Source organism: Leptodactylus fuscus, chromosome 5 (genome assembly GCF_031893055.1).
Source record: "Leptodactylus fuscus isolate aLepFus1 chromosome 5, aLepFus1.hap2, whole genome shotgun sequence".
NCBI lineage: Eukaryota > Metazoa > Chordata > Amphibia > Anura > Leptodactylidae > Leptodactylus > Leptodactylus fuscus.
The window spans coordinates 75,089,402-75,110,729 of NC_134269.1; positions in this window are offsets into that span (position 1 = coordinate 75,089,402).

A 21,328-nucleotide genomic window follows, 5' to 3' on the forward strand; every position below is an offset into this window, starting at 1 on the left:
TGTGGCATGTAGACGCCGCGGGAGCTTTTGCGGGCCGTATACGCTCCCATTGTTTTCAATGGGAGCCGGTACCGTATACGCGGCGCTATTTTGCGGCCGCCGCAAAATCACGGGCACAAAATAGCGCCGTGCGAATAGGGACACAGAAAATGCTTCTCTGTATCTCTGTGCACGCTGCTCCTCCTCCCCCCTTCCTGTTTCACTAATGCTTCCCGAGACAGTACGGGGGGGGGGGGGGGGGGAGACACTTTAAAGTCCTGTATGTCAGGACTCGTTTGGGTTATGAAGATAATTTCCCATTCATTTTAAAGATGAGATTCTCATCTTTAAATGATACCAAGATCTGATCCACATAACTTTCTGCTGATGAGACAGGGCAACTCTAGGATACACAAAGTAGTGCATTGGATGATTCTCATACTCCAGTTCTCTGAGAGTGTAAGTAGGAGCTGGAATCGCTGGAGATACATTTTATCATGACATATGTGGTGTATGATATTAATGAAACAGTTAATGAGTAATGAATATCAGAACATTTTGAACTGCTGCTAATTAGTGCACAAAAGTGTCTGCCACAGAGTGACCTGAAACGTGACATTGTATTGTCACAAACAGATGTGTTTTAGAGTGATCATGCACTATTTGCAGCACTGAATATGTAGGGAGTATACTCTGAAAACTGCAGGTTTAGACTCCCATCATGACCCCAGGACTATGGTGGGGAGGGGGAATATTATTCTACTGACATAAATAACATGATACTGATTGGTATCCCTAAAGATAACCAAAAAAAGGTATATGGGTATACTTATGAACCCTTCCCGCCGATGGCATTTTTTGATTTTCGTTTTTCGTTTTTGACTCCCCTCCTTCTAAACCCCATAACTTTTTTATTTCTCTGCTCCCAGAGCCATATGAGGTCTTAATTTTTGTGGGACAAATTTTTCTTCATGATGCTACCATTAATTATTCTGTAGAATGTACTGGGAAGCAGGAAAAAAATTCAGAATGGGGTGGATTTGAAGAAAAAATGCATTTCTGCGACTTTCTTACGGGCTTTGGTTTTACAGCGTTCACTGGGCAGCCAAAATGACATGTCCCCTATATTGTGTGTTTCGGTACGGTTCCAGGGATACCAAATTTATATGGTTTTATTTACATTTTGACCCCTAAAAAAAATTCCAAAACTGTGTTAAAAATTTTTTTTTCTAAAAGTCGCCATATTCTGACGGCTGTAACTTTTTTTATATGTAAGTGTACGGGGGGCGTCTTTTTTTGCGGGGCCGGGTTTACTTTTTAGTTCTACCATTTTCGGGAAATGTTATTGCTTTGATCACTTTTTATTCAAATTTTTATCAGAATCAAAACAGTGAAAAAAAGGCAGTTTGGCACTTTCGACTATTTTTCCCGCTACGGCGTTTACCGAACAGGAAAAATATTTTTATAGATTTATAGAGCGGGCGATTTCGGACGCGGGGATACCTAACATGTATATGTTTCACAGTTTTTAACTACTTTTATATGTGTTCTAGGGAAAGGGGGGTGATTTGAACTTTTAATACTTTTTATATTTTTTTATATTTTTTCTTACTTTTTTTTTTTTTTTTTGCATTTATTAGACCCCCTAGGGGTGTTGAACCCCAGGGGGTCTGATCACTAATGCAATGCATTACAATGGGGACCGATCGGGGACCGATCGGAGACATTAGAGCCGGTTGTCTACTGCTTAAAGCAGTAGACACCCGGCGGCTATGGCGGCCGCCCGGCTTCCGGGCGGTCGCCATAGTTACAGACCCGACATGCGCCGTACTATTACGGCGCATGTCGGGAAGGGGTTACAGAACTTTCTTTTGAAAAAAAAAAGATTTTCTGCTGGAAAACACCTTTTAAACATTATCCCATCTGTACAGTCTCCCCCTCTCCTTCTGTCTCTCCCCCTTCCCTCATAGATTGTAAGCCCTCGCGGGCAGGGTCCTCTACCCCACTGTGCCAGTCAGTCATTGTTAGTATTATATCTACCTGTATATTCTGTGTATTGTATGTAACCCCCAAATGTAAAGCACCATGGAATTAATGGTGCTATATAAATAAATAATAATAATAATAATAATAATAATAATAATAATAATAATAATAATAATGTTTTAGTACATTTCATTTTTCAAATTTTATTTATTAACAGTAAATTAGACTCAAGAAGCTCTTTTCAATGGGATAAACAAAGTGGAGTAAACAGAGTCGAACTTAAAGAAGCCAGATTGATCAAGTTGTTTTCTTAAGAATTAATTTACTAATTTTGTCTTTCTTACAGGAGGAAGTCTTTTTCTTGGAAATACAGTATGTAAATTCCATACAGCTCGCTTTATTTGCTTCTGCAAATTGCCTTGTTAAAAATACATGCTACATATTTTTAGGGCTCATTAAAAAGCAAGTCCAAATAATACATTTTTTTTAGCCATCCTCCAAATACAATATATGTGTATTTGCTTCTCATGTTTCCAGTGCTTGTTTGCTCCTTAGTATGACTTTAATCCCTTCCCACAGGTGACAGTTTTTGATTCTCCGCCTTCTAAACCTCATAAGTTGTTTTTTTGTTTGTTTTTTTCGGTTCACAGAGCCATATGAGTGCTTAATGTTTGCTGGATAAATTGTTCCTCATAATGTACAATGTACTAGGAAGCTTGAAAAAAAATCCAAATGGGGTAGAATTGGAGAAAAAGGGAATTTGTGTGACTTTCTTACAGGCTTTGTTTTTACAGCGGTCACTCTGCAGCCAAAATGACATGTTTTGCTCTATGCAGCCTGTATTAGAAGTGCTGGTAATTTGAAATGATCAATCTACTGATTAGATCCTAAAGATCTAATACTTACAGTAAAAAAAAAAAATTGAAAAAAGTAAAAAATTAAAAATTAAAATCACCTCCCTTTCCCTAGAACACACATAAAAGTAAAACATTTGCATATGAATAAAACACAAATTTTCTTGTAATACTAAATAAGAAAGTCATCTTTGGAACGCGTAGAAGATGCTTTAGGCTGCAGTCCTATGGTGAGGCGTTTTTAGGAGGAGGAATTTGAGTCAGTTTCCTGAGCCAAACAACTCCGTGTGAACGCAGCCTTGCAAGGTACCGTTTTTAGTCTGACGCCACTTTTCCTGCTGACAGACTCTGTTTAAGTCCTCATATGGCTCTGTGAGTGGAATAATAAAAAAGGTATGGGGTTTGGAAAGTGGGGAGTCAAAAACAAAAAAAAGTTCAATGTACTGCAATACTTCTGTATTGTAGTACATTGCACATTGCCTCCCTATGTACAATAGGAAATGGCAGCCAGGTGGCCATTGTTTGGTAACAAAGATTGGATTTAACAATATCTTGTATAACTGTAGACAGGACAGAGGGTGGAGGGTTCTGCCCCCGCTGCTTGTCTTACATGATATGGATGAGGTCATGGGAAACAGAGAGGTATATACACTCACCGGCCACTTTATTAGGTACACCTGTCCAACTGCTCGTTAACACAATTTCTAATCAGCCAATCACATGGCGGCAACTCAGTGCATTTAGGCATGTAGACATGGTCAAGACAATCTCCTGCAGTTCAAACCGAGCATCAGTATGGGGAAGAAAGGTGATTTGAGTGCCTTTGAACGTGGCATGGTTGTTGGTGCCAGAAGGGCTGGTCTGAGTATTTCAGAAACTGCTGATCTACTGGGATTTTCACGCACAACCATCTCTAGGGTTTACAGAGAATGGTCCGAAAAAGAAAAAACATCCAGTGAGCGGCAGTTCTGTGGGCGGAAATGCGTTGTTGATGCCAGAGGTCAGAGGAGAATGGCCAGACTGGTTCGAGCTGATAGAAAGGCAACAGTGACTCAAATAGCCACCCGTTACAACCAAGGTAGCCAGAAGAGCATCTCTGAACGCACAGTACGTCGAACTTTGAGGCAGATGGGCTACAGCAGCAGAAGACCACACCGGGTGCCACTCCTTTCAGCTAAGAACAGGAAACTGAGGCTACAATTTGCACAAGCTCATCGAAATTGGACAATTGAAGATTGGAAAAACGTTGCCTGGTCTGATGAGTCTCGATTTCTGCTGCGACATTCGGATGGTAGGGTCAGAATTTGGTGTCAACAACATGAAAGCATGGATCCATCCTGCCTTGTATCAACGGTTCAGGCTGGTGGTGGTGGTGTCATGGTGTGGGGAATATTTTCTTGGCACTCTTTGGGCCCCTTGGTACCAATTGAGCATCGTTGCAACGCCAAAGCCTACCTGAGTATTGTTGCTGACCATGTCCATCCCTTTATGACCACAATGTACCCAACATCTGATGGCTACTTTCAGCAGGATAATGCGCCATGTCATAAAGCTGGAATCATCTCAGACTGGTTTCTTGAACATGACAATGAGTTCACTGTACTGAAATGGCCTCCACAGTCACCAGATCTCAATCCAATAGAGCATCTTTGGGATGTGGTGGAACGGGAGATTCGCATCATGGATGTGCAGCCGACAAATCTGCGGCAACTGTGTGATGCCATCATGTCAATATGGACCAAAATCTCTGAGGAATGCTTCCAGCACCTTGTTGAATCTATGCCACGAAGAATTGAGGCAGTTCTGAAGGCAAAAGGGAGTCCAACCCGTTACTAGCATGGTGTACCTAATAAAGTGGCCGGTGAGTGTATATATATATACATATATATATATATATATATATATATATATATATATATATATATATATATATATCTCACTTTTTATTGTAATTGTAGTGCAAATAACATGAAGGTAAAGGAGGAGATAAAAAGAGACAACCCCTATAAGTTCCTTCAAAGATGAATTCATGTGAGTCACACATTTGGGGAATGTTCTATTCACACTGAACGTTGTATTCTGTTCATTAGCATTCATTTTTCTTCTATGAAAATGAAAACAAAGAATGGGTTTTTAATTAGATGCAGAATAATAGAAGCAGACTGACAGGATGGGAATCCATTTCGGTTAACCTGTTATTGATGCCAATTGTTAAAAAAAATAAAATAAAAATAAATAAATAAATAAATAAATAAACCCAACAGAAGAGCTATTATTCATTTTATTGAATGGGTTATCATAACTTGAACCTATATGTTCATTTTTAGTTTATACCTTTTTATTTTCATAAAAGATAAATGGATACTGTTAGAGTACAAAATGCATCTAAGGCACATTTGCTCCTGGCTAGAAGGCAGCTTGTCACAATAGAAATATTCCCTCACTGTTCTGGAGATAAAATTTTGCCAGCAGCGTGTCTTAAAGGGCTTGTTCGACTCATATTTTTATTAGTTAATAGTACTGCTAGTTGTGCCATAAACATTAAAAAAAAGCAGTACTCACTTCTCCCCGGGCCTCAGTTTCCATTGGAGGCAGCTCTGTTCATCTATATAAAGGTCCCCAAGTGATGTCATTAATCATATATCATTTGTGCAATGAGACTGCTGCACCTAATCACAGGACTCATTGATGACTTCATGACAAATGGCACATGACTGCTGTGACAAATGGAACTGCCACCATGGAAAACAGAGACCCGGGAAGAGGTGAGTACTGTTTTGCTATGTTTATGGGTCACTTACAGCATTGCTAAGTAATTAACAAATAAATCGAAACATCCCCCATTAAGCCCCTGGGTCCCCGGGCAGTGTCTGTAACATTACCACCCAACAAAAATGTGCCACTTACAGTATTATCTATAGTCTTCTCTGGGTAGGAGTTAAATTCTGTGTGTGACTACTACCTCTGCATCCCCACAGATTTCTAGTTTTCTGGTAAAATTCTTTAAACCCTTTACAGACTAATACACCTTTTTTTTTTTAGTTAATATTTCATTCATTTATAGGTTTTCTAATATTTTTATATATCTGTTATTGATATGTGAGCTTCTTGCCAAGTTAGATACAAAGTTCCTGTAATTGATAGGTTTAGGAATTTCCTGTGAAGACACCAGACTATATTTTATCTTGAGCAGATGCTGGCTATCCATCAACTTTCAATTTAGCCATAAGTGATTTCCTTCAACATCTTTTCATCATCAACCTACCTGAGCTGGGATATATTTTAACTGAGAAACCTAATCTAGTGTTCTGATCTTAAAAATGTGTTTCCTTGTAACTGCTATGTAAGCAGAATTCTTTAAATAGAATCAATTCAGCAGCACAGACATATTAATATCTCTATATATATAAAGATACAAGTAATGTTGAAATGGTTAACTCACCATACAGCTTTGGAGTGCTTCGGAGTGTGAGACCCTGGCTTTGGGACTTGCAAGGCTTGATTAATCATGAAAAAAGAAGACTCCTACTACTTTTTTCAATATTAATATCTCTATCTATCTATCTATCTATCTATCTATCTATCTATCTATCTATCATCTATCTATCTATCTATCTATCTATCTATCTATCTATCTATCATCCCTTTCCCTTTTATTTGCATTTCTCACTATTAGAGATATGTTAAATGTTAAGGGTTCTTCTGTAATTTAATGCAGTGGAACATTGCATGTATTTTTGTTGTTGTACTCACATACTGTCCTATAGGCACAATTGTGATACATCAGTGTCACTTCCCTGGATAGTCCATGACTGTCATCTATATTTTCTTGATGGTTATGAACAATAGAAGGATTGAGGTGTAAGAAGAATATTATAGGTCATTAAGGATAATAAGTGTCATTTTCTCAATTGCAAATAGAGTATTCTTTCCCCTCCTCCAACTATGTAAAATACTTACAGGTCCGATAGGTCTGTCAGGTGGAGAAGATGATACATGGGTATATATAAAAAGATAATTTTGTGGGGCTCATATCCCAACTATATTCCCACCTATGTATATAGAAAAAGACCAGTATATTCAGCTCACCATATCCATTATAGTCCAAATACACAAAATAGGTCCCGGGCAGCTCGAACTTCAGGTGAACTACATCTGTGAATCAACATCCAAATTAAGTAAGAAAAACTTTAGCGTCCAGACTGGTTAATTTGTATATTCCTACCTGTTGCACCCTGTTCTAGTCAGGAGTCTGGTGACTAGCAAGGACAAATGGGAAGGAGAGGATACACAGGGGAAATAAGATGGGTGGAAAGGGGGAAGCACGGACAGATACGCAAGTAAGGATATGAAGGAAAGAAAACACAAACCTAGGAGCCAGTGGTAACAGCCACATAGCCTGGTGTCAAAAAGGGAACATGGAGAGAAGGTTGGATAGGGATATAAGTGGGAAGTAAAAGAGAGAAAGGAAAGACCGTGCGCCTTAGTGTACACCTGGGTGTCAGACAGGTGGGAGTCCACCACCCGATATCCAAGTCTCGAAGTCTATGGTCGTGCCTAGCATTAGGACATTTTTACAGCTATGTGGTATAGGTTTGTTTACGCATGTTTCCAAAACTGAAAAGTGTCAATAATAGCAGTCAATTAATAAACATGGTGTATTAGGGGCCTGACATTTTTTGTAAGCTGCATTTCCATCCTTATCAGTTAGAGCAGTAACATTTTTTAAACCTTATATGACTTGCATGCAACTTTTTTGTTGTCTTGAATGAGCTACAGAAACACGTCTTGAGAAATGTCATCTACAATAGCAATTCTGCATTATTTCAGCATGTTTCCATACTATATGCATACCATACTTGCAGTATACTTTTTTTTAAATGATTGAATGATTGTCTATAGTAATTATTATTATTATTTTTTTATGTAGATTGTGAGCGCACATAGAGCTCACAATGTACATTTTTTCCCTATCAGTATGTCTTTTTTGGAATATGGGATGAAAATCCATGCAAACACGGGAAGAACATACAAACTCCTTGCAGATGTTTTTTTGCCCTTGGCGGGATTTGAACACCAGGACTCCAGCGCTGCAAGGCCACAGTTCTAACCACTGAGCCACCGTGTGGCCCTCTATAGTAACTTTTTCAATCGATTTAACCTGCTATATCCACCAGGAACTCTCCTGACACGTATGTGTTACTGGTTGGAATACGATTTACTGAAAGCAGCACTAGTTCATTGAGTCATTTGACAGTGGAATATACATGTAACTGTTTTATGATTTTTCTTCATTCAACATCTAAGGAAATAAGTTATAAAATACTGTCTCAAGCCTCATTTAACTAAAGTACTTGCGTGGTCTGAGTCCAAGATTGCTAAGATTTTTTATATGGGATATGACATAGGATATGTCTTGTCAGTGGCATCTAATAACTCCCTAAATAAGAACATCCGTCACAATGACAGTATTAATGAATTTGTTCTAGAAACTTTTCTTGAGTGCCGAAATCATGATCACCATGTGTAGTTTTTGTTCTATTTTCTCTTGGATTTTTTTGAAAAAACATTTCCGTACATTTAGTGGTAATAATAGCGGGTTATAAAGGTACGTCTTGTACAACTGTACACCATACAATTTTAAAGAAAAGTATTAAAATGTGTCCCAAAGTAGGTAGCCAAAGGTTTTGGTTAGAGATGAGCGAACAGTGTTCTATCGAACTCATGTTCGATCAGATATTAGGCTGTTCGGCATGTTCGAATCGAATCGAACACCGCGTGGTAAAGTGCGCCATTACTCGATTCCCCTCCCACCTTCCCTGGCGCCTTTTTTGCTCCAATAACAGCGCAGGGTAGGTGGGACAGGAACTACGACACCGGTGACGTTGAGAAAAGTAGGCAAAACCCATTGGCTGCCGAAAACATGTGACCTCTAATTTAAAAGAACAGCGCCGCCCAGGTTCGCGTCATTCTGAGCTTGCAATTCACCGAGGACGGAGGTTTCCGTCCAGCTAGCTAGGGCTTAGATTCTGGGTAGGCAGGGACAGGCTAGGATAGGAAGGAGAAGACAACCACAACAGCTCTTATAAGAGCTAAATTCCAGGGAGAAGCTTGTCAGTGTAACGTGGCACTGACGGGCTCAATCGCCGCAACCCAGCTTTCCCAGGATCCTGAATGGAATACACTGTCAGTGTATTCCCGTATACCCGATATATACCCCCGATACCCGTTCCAACGGTGTGCCCCCCCACCTTCACCCCAGAAATACCCTGCAAGTCCCCTAGCAATAGAATTGGGGCTATATACACCCACTATTTTTGCTACTGCCATATAGTGCCATTGTCTGACTGGGAATTCAAAGAATATATTGGGGTTACGTGCACCCACAATTTTTACTACTGGTATACAGTGCCAGTTTCTGACTGGGAATTCAAAGAATATATTGGGGTTATAAATACCCTCATTTCTTGCTACTGCCATATAGTGCCAGTTTCTGACTGGTAATTCAAAGAATATATTGGGGTTATAAATACCCTCATTTCTTGCTACTGGTATATAGTGCCATTGTCTGACTGGGAATTCAAAGAATATATTGGGGTTACAAATACCCTCATTTCTTGCTACTGCCATATAGTGCCAGTTTCTGACTGGTAATTCAAAGAATATATTGGGGTTACGTGCACCACAATTTTTACTACTGGTATACAGTGCCATTGTCTGACTGGGAATTCAAAGAATATATTGGGGTTATAAATACCCTCATTTCTTGCTACTGCCATATAGTGCCAGTTTCTGACTGGGAATTCAAAGAATATATTGGGGTTACGTGCACCCACAATTTTTACTACTGGTATACAGTGCCATTGTCTGACTGGGAATTCAAAGAATATATTGGGGTTATAAATACCCTCATTTCTTGCTACTGGTATATAGTGCCATTGTCTGACTGGGAATTCAAAGAATATATTGGGGTTACGTGCACCCACAATTTTTACTACTAGTATACAGTGCCAGTTTCTGACTGGGAATTCAAAGAATATATTGGGGTTACAAATACCCTCATTTCTTGCTACTGCCATATAGTGCCAGTTTCTGACTGGTAATTCAAAGAATATATTGGGGTTACGTGCACCCACAATTTTTACTACTGGTATACAGTGCCATTGTCTGACTGGGAATTCAAAGAATATATTGGGGTTATAAATACCCTCATTTCTTGCTACTGCCATATAGTGCCAGTTTCTGACTGGGAATTCAAAGAATATATTGGGGTTACGTGCACCCACAATTTTTACTACTGGTATACAGTGCCATTGTCTGACTGGGAATTCAAAGAATATATTGGGGTTATAAATACCCTCATTTCTTGCTACTGGTATATAGTGCCATTGTCTGACTGGGAATTCAAAGAATATATTGGGGTTACGTGCACCCACAATTTTTACTACTGGTATACAGTGCCAGTTTCTGACTGGGAATTCAAAGAATATATTGGGGTTACAAATACCCTCATTTCTTGCTACTGCCATATAGTGCCAGTTTCTGACTGGTAATTCAAAGAATATATTGGGGTTACGTGCACCCACAATTTTTACTACTGGTATACAGTGCCATTGTCTGACTGGAAATTCAAAGAATATATTGGGGTTATAAATACCCTCATTTCTTGCTACTGCCATATAGTGCCAGTTTCTGACTGGGAATTCAAAGAATATATTGGGGTTACGTGCACCCACAATTTTTACTACTGGTATACAGTGCCATTGTCTGACTGGGAATTCAAAGAATATATTGGGGTTATAAATACCCTCATTTCTTGCTACTGGTATATAGTGCCATTGTCTGACTGGGAATTCAAAGAATATATTGGGGTTACGTGCACCCACAATTTTTACTACTGGTATACAGTGCCAGTTTCTGACTGGGAATTCAAAGAATATATTGGGGTTACAAATACCCTCATTTCTTGCTACTGCCATATAGTGCCAGTTTCTGACTGGTAATTCAAAGAATATATTGGGGTTACGTGCACCCACAATCTTTACTACTGGTATACAGTGCCAGTTTCTGACTGGGAATTCAAAGAATATATTGGGGTTACAAATACCCTCATTTCTTGCTACTGCCATATAGTGCCAGTTTCTGACTGGTAATTCAAAGAATATATTGGGGTTATAAATACCCTCATTTCTTGCTACTGGTATATAGTGCCATTGTCTGACTGGGAATTCAAAGAATATATTGGGGTTACGTGCACCCACAATTTTTACTACTGGTATACAGTGCCAGTTTCTGACTGGGAATTCAAAGAATATATTGGGGTTACAAATACCCTCATTTCTTGCTACTGCCATATAGTGCCAGTTTCTGACTGGTAATTCAAAGAATATATTGGGGTTACGTGCACCCACAATTTTTACTACTGGTATACAGTGCCATTGTCTGACTGGGAATTCAAAGAATATATTGGGGTTACGTGCACCCACAATTTTTGCTACTGGTATATAGTGCCAATTTCTAACTGGGAATTCAAAATGCGCAAGGCTCCCGGAAAGGGACGTGGACGAGGCCGTGGGCGAGGTCGGGGGAATGGTTCTGGGGAGCAAGGTAGCAGTGAAGCCACAGGGCGTCCCGTGCCTACTCCTGTGGGGCAGCAAGCATTGCGCCACTCCACAGTGCCAGGGTTGCTTGCCACATTAACTAAACTGCAGGGTACAAACCTTAGTAGGCCCGAGAACCAGGAACAGGTCTTGCAATGGCTGTCAGAGAACGCTTACAGCACATTGTCCAGCAGCCAGTCAGACTCTGCCTCCTCTCCTCCTATTACCCAACAGTCTTGTCCTCCTTCCTCCCAAAATTCCCAAGCTTCACAGAACAATAACCCCAACTGTCCCTGCTCCCCAGAGCTGTTCTCCGCTCCTTTCATTGTCCCTCAACCTGCCTCTCCACGTCACGATTCCACGAACCTAACAGAGGAGCATCTGTGTCCAGATGCTCAAACACTAGAGTCTCCTCCATCTCCGTTCGATTTGGTGGTGGATGACCAGCAACCCACCCTCATCGACGATGATGTGACGCAGTTGCCGTCAGGGCATCCAGTTGACCGGCGCATTGTGCGGGAGGAGGAGATGAGACAGGAGTTGGAAGAGGAAGTGGTGGATGATGAGGACACTGACCCGACCTGGACAGGGGGGATGTCAAGCGGGGAAAGTAGTGTGGATGTTGAGGCAAGTGCAGCACCAAAAAGGGTAGCTAGAGGCAGAGGCAGAGGTCAGCAGCTTAGGCGAAGCCAGGCCACACCCGGAATCTCCCAAGATGTTCCAGTTCGTACCCAGCCCCGAAAAACTCCCACCTCGAGGGCACGTTTCTCGAAGGTGTGGAGTTTTTTCAAGGAATGCGCCGAGGACAGATATAGGGTTGTCTGCACAATTTGCCTCTCGAAATTGATTAGGGGCTCTGAGAAGAGCAACCTGTCCACCACTTCAATGCGCCGTCATTTGGAATCCAAGCACTGGAATCAGTGGCAGGCAGCAACGGCAGGACAAAGGCCGCCTGCCGTTCACGCCACTGCCACTGCCTCTGCCACTGCCTCTGCCTCTGCCACTGCCACTGCTGACTGTGCTGGCGATGCACTCCAGAGGACGAGCCAGGACACCACTTCATCTGCCTCCGCCACTTTGTTGACTTCTCCCTCATCCTCCCCTGTTCCTGTCTTATCTCCTTCTCCTGCACCATCAAAGGCACCATCAGGCGCTTCTTTACAACAACCCACCATCTCTCAGACATTGGAGCGGCGGCAGAAATACACTGCTAACCACCCACACGCGCAAGCCTTGAACGCCAACATCGCTAAACTGCTGGCCCAGGAGATGTTGGCGTTCTGGCTTGTTGAAACTCCCGCCTTCCTGGACCTGATGGCAACTGCGGCACCTCGCTATGCCGTCCCTAGCCGTCACTACTTCTCCCGGTGTGCCGTCCCCGCCTTGCACCAGCACGTGTCACTCAACATCAGGCGGGCCCTTAGTTCCGCGCTTTGCACAAAGGTCCACTTGACCACCGACGCGTGGACAAGTGCATGCGGACAGGGACGCTACATTTCACTGACGGCACACTGGGTGAATGTAGTTGAGGCTGGGACTGCTTCCCAAACTGGCCCGGTGTACCTCGTCTCCCCGCCTAACATTCCTGGCAGGGACACGAGAAGAACACCCCCCTCCTCCTCCTCCTCTACCGCCTCCTCCTCCGCCACCGCCTCCTCCTCCGCTGTTAGATTGACCCCAGCTACGAGTTGGAAACGTTGCAGCACTGGCGTTGGTAGACGTCAGCAGGCTGTGCTGAAGCTGATCAGCTTGGGGGACAGACAGCACACTGCCTCCGAGATGAGGGATGCCCTCCTCGATGAGACGGCAATATGGTTTGAGCCGCTGCACCTGGGCCCAGGCATGGTCGTTTGTGATAACGGCCGAACCTGGTAGCAGCTCTGGAGCTTGCCGGACTCCAACATGTTCCATGCCTGGCCCACGTCTTCAACCTAGTGGTGCAACGTTTCCTAAAGAGCTACCCCAATGTTCCAGAGCTACTGGTGAAAGTGCGGCGCATGTGCGCCCACTTTCGCAAGTCGACAGTAGCCGCTGCTAGCTTAAAATCTCTCCAGCAACGCCTGCATGTGCCACAACACCGGCTTTTGTGCGACGTCCCCACACGCTGGAACTCAACGTTTCAGATGTTGAATAGAGTGGTTGAGCAGCAGAGACCTTTGATGGAATACCAGCTACAAAACCCTAGGGTGCCACAAAGTCAGCTGCCTCAGTTTCACATCCATGAGTGGCCATGGATGAGAGACCTTTGTGACATCCTACGGGTCTTTGAGGAGTCCACAAGGAGGGTGAGCTCTGAGGATGCGATGGTGAGCCTTACAATCCCGCTCTTGTGTGTTCTGAGAGAATCCCTGATTGACATCAGGGATAACTCAGATCACACAGAGGAGTTAGGGATAGCATCCGATCCGTCACAGCTGGAGAGTAGGTCCACACATCTGTCCGCTTCACTGCGTTTAATGGAGGAGGAGGAGGAGGAGGAGGAGGAGGAGGAGGAGGAAGAAGAGTTGTCCAATGATGTGATGGTGATACAGGAGGCTTCCGGGCAACTTCGAATCGTCCCATTGTTGCAGCGCGGATGGGTAGACATGGAGGATGAGGAGGAAATGGAGATTGAACTTTCCGGTGGGGCCAGAGGAGTCATGCCAACTAACACTGTGGCAGACATGGCTGAGTTCATGTTGGGGTGCTTTACAACCGACAAGCGTATTGTCAAAATCATGGAGGACAACCAGTACTGGATCTTTGCTATCCTTGACCCCCGGTATAAAAACAACATCTCGTCTTTTATTCCGGTAGAGGGGAGGGCCAATCGCATCAATGCTTGCCACAGGCAATTGGTGCAGAATATGATGGAGATGTTTCCAGCATGTGACGTTGGCGGCAGGGAGGGCAGTTCCTCCAGTAGGCAACCAAGTTCTCACCGGTCCACACAAACGAGGGGCACACTGTCTAAGGTCTGGGACACCTTGATGGCACCCCCTCGCCAAAGTGCCGCCACGGAGGGTCCTAGTGTCACCAGGCGTGAGAAGTATAGGTGCATGTTGCGGGAATACCTTTCCGACCACAGCCCTGTCCTCTCCGACCCCTCTGCGCCCTACACGTATTGGGTGTCGAAGTTGGACCTGTGGCTTGAACTTGCCCTATATGCCTTGGAGGTGCTGTCCTGTCCTGCCGCCAGCGTCCTATCTGAGAGGGTGTTCAGTGCAGCCGGTGGCATCATCATTGACAAGCGCACCCGTCTGTCAGCTGAGAGTGCCGACCGGCTCACTTTGATAAAAATGAACCACCACTGGATAGAGTCTTCATTTTTGTGCCCACCTGTGTAAAGCACCCCAACATGAAACTCCATGTCTGTACTCAACCTCTCCAATTCCTCCGCATCCTCATACTCATCCACCATAAGCGTTGCACAATTCTGCTAATACTAGGCTCCCTCCACCCTGATTTCCCCCAACTCTGCTGGTTAGAGGCTCCCTCCACCCTGATTTCCACCAACTCTGCTGGTTAGAGGCTCCCTCCACCCTGCTTTCCCACAACTCTGCTGGTTAGAGGCTCCCTCCACCCTGCTTTCCCACAACTCTGCTGGTTAGAGGCTCCCTCCACCCTGCTTTCCCACAACTCTGCTGGTTAGAGGCTCCCTCCACCCTGCTTTCCCACAACTCTGCTGGTTAGAGGCTCCCTCCACCCTGATTTCCACCAACTCTGCTGGTTAGAGGCTCCCTCCACCCTGCTTTCCCACAACTCTGCTGGTTAGAGGCTCCCTCCACCCTGATTTCCACCAACTCTGCTGGTTAGAGGCTCCCTCCACCATGAATTGGTCCAAACTGGGCTGTTTAGCGGCTCCCTCCACCATGAATTGGTCCAAACTGGGGTTTTTAGAGGCTCCCTCCACCATGAATTGGTCCAAACTGGGCTGTTTAGAGGCTCCCTCCACCATGAATTGGTCCAAACTGTGGTTTTTAGAGGCTCCCTCCACCATGAATTGGTCCAAACTGGGCTGTTTAGAGGCTCCCTCCACCATGAATTGGTCCAAACTGGGGTTTTTAGAGGCTCCCTCCACCATGAATTGGTCCAAACTGGGGTTTTTAGAGGCTCCCTCCACCATGAATTGGTCCAAACTGGGGTTTTTAGAGGCTCCCTCCACCATGAATTGGTCCAAACTGGGGGTTTTTAGAGGCTCCCTCCACCATGAATTTGCCCAAACTGGGCTGTTTAGAGGCTCCCTCCACCATGAATTTGCCCAAACTGGGCTGTTTAGAGGCTCCCTCCACCATGAATTGGTCCAAACTGGGGTTTTTAGAGGCTCCCTCCACCATGAATTGGTCCAAACTGGGGTTTTTAGAGGCTCCCTCCACCATGACTTGGTCCAAACTGGGGTTTTTAGAGGCTCCCTCCACCATGAATTGGTCCAAACTGGGGTTTTTAGAGGCTCCCTCCACCATGAATTGGTCCAAACTGGGCTGTTTAGAGGCTCCCTCCACCATGAATTTGCCCAAACTGGGCTGTTTAGAGGCTCCCTCCATCATGAATTGGTCCAAACTGGGGGTTTTAGAGGCTCCCTCCACCATGAATTGGTCCAAACTGGGGTTTTTAGAGGCTCCCTCCACCATGAATTGGTCCAAACTGGGGTTTTTAGAGGCTCCCTCCACCATGAATTTGCCCAAACTGAGCTGTTTAGAGGCTCCCTCCACCATGAATTGGTCCAAACTGGGGTTTTTAGAGGCTCCCTCCACCATGAATTGGTCGAAACTGGGGGTTTTTAGAGGCTCCCTCCACCATGAATTTGCCCAAACTGGGCTGTTTAGAGGCTCCCTCCACCATGAATTTGCCCAAACTGGGCTGTTTAGAGGCTCCCTCCACCATGAATTGGTCCAAACTGGGGTTTTTAGAGACTCCCTCCACCATGAATTGGTCCAAACTGGGGGTTTTTAGAGGCTCCCTCCACCATGAATTGGTCCAAACTGGGCTGTTTAGAGGCTCCCTCCACCATGAATTTGCCCAAACTGGGCTGTTTAGAGGCTCCCTCCATCATGAATTGGTCCAAACTGGGGGTTTTAGAGGCTCCCTCCACCATGAATTGGTCCAAACTGGGGTTTTTAGAGGCTCCCTCCACCATGAATTGGTCCAAACTGGGCTGTTTAGAGGCTCCCTCCACCATGAATTTGCCCAAACTGGGCTGTTTAGAGGCTCCCTCCATCATGAATTGGTCCAAACTGGGGGTTTTAGAGGCTCCCTCCACCATGAATTGGTCCAAACTGGGGTTTTTAGAGGCTCCCTCCACCATGAATTGGTCCAAACTGGGGTTTTTAGAGGCTCCCTCCACCATGAATTTGCCCAAACTGAGCTGTTTAGAGGCTCCCTCCACCATGAATTGGTCCAAACTGGGGTTTTTAGAGGCTCCCTCCACCATGAATTGGTCGAAACTGGGGGTTTTTAGAGGCTCCCTCCACCATGAATTTGCCCAAACTGGGCTGTTTAGAGGCTCCCTCCACCATGAATTTGCCCAAACTGGGCTGTTTAGAGGCTCCCTCCACCATGAATTGGTCCAAACTGGGGTTTTTAGAGACTCCCTCCACCATGAATTGGTCCAAACTGGGGGGTTTTAGAGGCTCCCTCCACCATGAATTGGTCCAAACTGGGGTTTTTAGAGGCTCCCTCCACCATGAATTGGTCCAAACTGGGCTGTTTAGAGGCTCCCTCCACCATGAATTGGTCCAAACTGGGGTTTTTAGAGGCTCCCTCCACCATGAATTGGTCCAAACTGGGGTTTTTAGAGGCTCCCTCCACCATGAATTTGCCCAAACTCTGCTGGTTAGAGGCTCAATCCACCCTGATTTTCAAAACAAATGTTGGTGCCAACCTCAACTTACTACAAGGGCCAAATTCACTGCTGGTGACAAGCTCTCCTCACTGCAAGTGCCAAATACACATGTTTCAAGGTGTTTTCCTACTGTCAGAGAGGTGGTATTGAGTGTGTAAAGTGTGTAGTTGTTAGGCTGTGATGTTGGGGTAATAGAGGGTCTTTGGTGTGTTAGATGCCCCCAGACATGCTTCCCCTGCTGTCCCAGTGTCATTCCAGAGGTGTTGGCATCATTTCCTGGGGTGTCATAGTGGACTTGGTGACCCTCCAGACACGGATTTGGGTTTCCCCCTTAACGAGTATCTGTTCCCCATAGACTATAATGGGGTTCGAAACCCGTTCGAACACACGAACATTGAGCGGCTGTTCAAATCGAATTTCGAACCTCGAACATTTTAGTGTTCGCTCATCTCTAGTTTTGGTCTGTATTGCAACCAAAATCAAATGAACTGTAATGTACTGGAAGTAAAAACATTAAGTATAGAAAAGTATAGATACAACGTGGTACAACATAGAATATTGCAAGAGTGGTGAGTCAGTCTGTACTATCAAAGGCAGCCTAATTCCCAAACCTGATTCCTAAATACACATCATAAGCTATGGTACAGCACAAGCTGATATGGAAGGGGAGAAGTTAAATGTAGCCATAGGAATACTTAACTCAGATTTGGTTATGGACTCTAATATCGTATGAAACCAATTCAATAAATAATTGTTACATGTTACCAAAATTCTTGAAAGCTACATGTCATAAAACAGAGAATAGATAGTCAAATGTAAGGTATCACTATGTGATAAACTATTCCGAAAATGTGTAGGGGCAGATTTATCAACACTGGTCATTTCTATGCCGGTTTTGACTTCTGCTTGGTGGAGGATGTGTTTAGTTTATGAAGAGACATGCCTCCTCATAAATTAAGCTCATCATCCATCAGCCCATGAGCCTACACTGAAATCTGTATCAACCCATAGCCAAAAAACTGCTGTAAATGATGATAAATCTGTCCCCAGCCACACTATGCCCTCTCTATGCTTCCTTTTCGGAAACTGGCGAGAACAGCATAGAAAACACTATTGATACAATTTTTTTTTTTTGCATTTAAAAAGCTGCAGACCTGAGGGAGTTAATAATTCTTACTACTGGGTGGCCACCCCCCTTAAATATAATGATATTTGTGAGCAATTTATCTATGGATTGCTCTGTTTTCCATGAAAACAATATATTTTGTTTGTACTGGCACTGAATTCAGACGACGTAATGTCAAAGCTTGTCCTTACATAGCCCACAAGGCACATTTGGTGGGTAAGCTATTTTCTTTGCAATTATAACCAAGGTAATGTTTGCTGCTTGGTGACTGTAACAGTAACTTTCATTTACAATCTAAGTAAATGGACTGCACTACTTTGGAAAGGAAGGAGAAACAATGGCACTCATGCTGTGAAGTGAAAAAGTCGACCAAGTGATTTAGTTTGGCTGCCAATAGTAGCTGGTAATAAAAGCCACCTCTGATGCTTCTGGGGTGATTGCTGACTATATCTGACATGGAGTACCTGCTGCTTTTAAATTCTGAGTTTTTCACATAAAGCTGCAAAGGAAAAACACTTGTGTTGTACATATCGATTGCTAAGCCATAACATTAAAACAACCCATCAAAATCGCTCTGACCATTGGAGGCATAGAGTTCACAAGACGTCTGAACTAGAGATGAGCAAACACTGTTCGGATCAGCCGATCCGAACAGCACGCACCCATAGAAATGAATGGAAACACCTGTGACGCCGGCCGCCAGCAAAGTCAGCTTCACAGGTGCCTCCATTCATTTCTATGGGTGCGTGCTGTTCGGATCGGCTGATCCGAACAGTGTTCGCTCATCTCTATTTTGAACGTGTTCTGAAGAATCTGCAATTTTTTAAAGGAATTTTTAGGGCCCCCAGGGAATTTGCACACTGATGACCTATTCTCAGGATCAACCATGATTCTGAAACCTGGGCACCGTGTTGATCAGCTTTTCTTACTGGTTCTGGGCTTCAGAAGCTATGCAGGGGATGGTGCCAGAAACATTAGGCACACCAACAGTATAGTGGCCATGCCACTGTACTGCAGCTCTGCTTATATTGAAGTGAATAGGAGCACAGTGATGAATTGACTAGCACAGTGTATATACAACCTACCGCTTCATTCATATAGGGCAAATGACTCCCATTCATGTGATGGATGGGGGTCCCAATGGTTGAACCCCACCAAATAGACAGTCATCCCACCTTCTGTCTTTAAAGGTTTGAGGTTGGACCTCAATGATCATGCCTGTTTATCCAGCACATATCAAATCAACACCTCAAACTCTTTGTGATGTTCCACAAATCGTTTCCAAACAATTTTGACAATGTGGCATTGATGAAAGGGGTCACTGCAATATTGGGAATACGGCCATGAAGATGTGTACTTGGTGTGCAACAAAGTTTAGGCTAGTGGTATATGAGAAAGTAATATCCATATGAATGCATGTACTGTATAAAGATATAATGGTATATAATCACATAAATCTGATTGCAATATTGTTATGTTGGCCATTAAAATGATCAAGGCCCCCGCCTTATAACCTCTGATGCATAACTAATGAAAATGAAATAAAATTCAATAATTTGGTCTGGAAATCCTGATTATTTATCTACACCTCAGGCATGATACTGTAGTTGAGCTGTGAAACTAACTTCTGAAATAATGACGCTAGGGAACCAGTAAGCTAAGAACTAATTATTTAAGATGTATTTCTTGCGGTTTCATGTTTTTTTTTTTACTACTTTGAATATTTATTTTGCTTTACTAAAAAGGCAAGAAAATCTTTATGACAAAAATTTGTCCTTTTATTTAAATTATTAACTGAAAGTAAAACATATTAACATATTCAATATCATGCTAGGCAATGCCAGATCTTATTTACTATGTATTTCTTCAGTACTTTACCTATTACCTGAGCTCTATAGGAATTGGAATGAGCAATAAATTATAATGGGGAGATTTAGTAAGATTGGGGTATCGTCCACCAGTCTTAATACTGTGAGCGCTGGCGGCATATGATGCAGAATTATTAGGAAACTCTTGTATCTTGATAGTTCTGGCACATTCTGGAAGGTTCCATGTATCAGAATTGAAATCTATGCCAGTCAGGGATTAGCATAAACTCATCTAAGTTTTCTGGTGCAAGTTATATTAGATGTATTGGTCTGAGACGTCCCTGTCCTGGCCCAATGTTATCCCCGTTCTTCTCTATACACTTTTTTCAAAAGTGGGGAGCAAGTTGGAAAATGCTGAAAAATAGTACTTTTTTGTGCTGTACAAGAATATTCTCCCCAGAAATATATCACTTTTGCATAAAAAATACTGGTGTGATAAATTTTTCCAATGTGTGCAGCATTTTGAACAATTTTTTTTTAATAAGTCAAAAATTAAAAGTATGCAATAATTTTCTGGGAAAAATACTTTTTCTGGAAAAATTTCAGCGATGCCAACAATTATAGCCATGATTGTATGTATGGAAAATAGTTTCAATCATAGAAGTTTCTGCAACAAATCCTCTCTAGGGGTATGCAAGTAGTCCATTTAATGTACGGATGCCCGCACTACAAGCGGACATGCGCAGTCGGCTCTGCCCAGGCCCGATGCCTGGCAGAGTGAATTCAAAGCCAGAAGATGCTGCGGGGACGCTGTAAGGAGAAGACTTCTAAAGGTAGGAGAAGAACCAGCGTTGATTGGCCGACTGTATAGCATTCGGCCAATCAATGCTGGTTCTGCATCAAACTTTTACATTAGAATAGCGAGTGGTGCTCGATCGAGTACGAGTATTTCGAATACCGTAGTATTCGATCGAATACCTACTCGATCGAGTACTACTCGCTCATCTCTAATAATATATTATCTCAGACAACAAAAAAGCCATTGAAAACCCATTGAAAGAATCAAGGTAACAGAGCAATGTAACCATCAGCCGAAATATAGTTCAACCATTACCTACCATATATTATGTGCATGGCCTACTTTACCATTATAG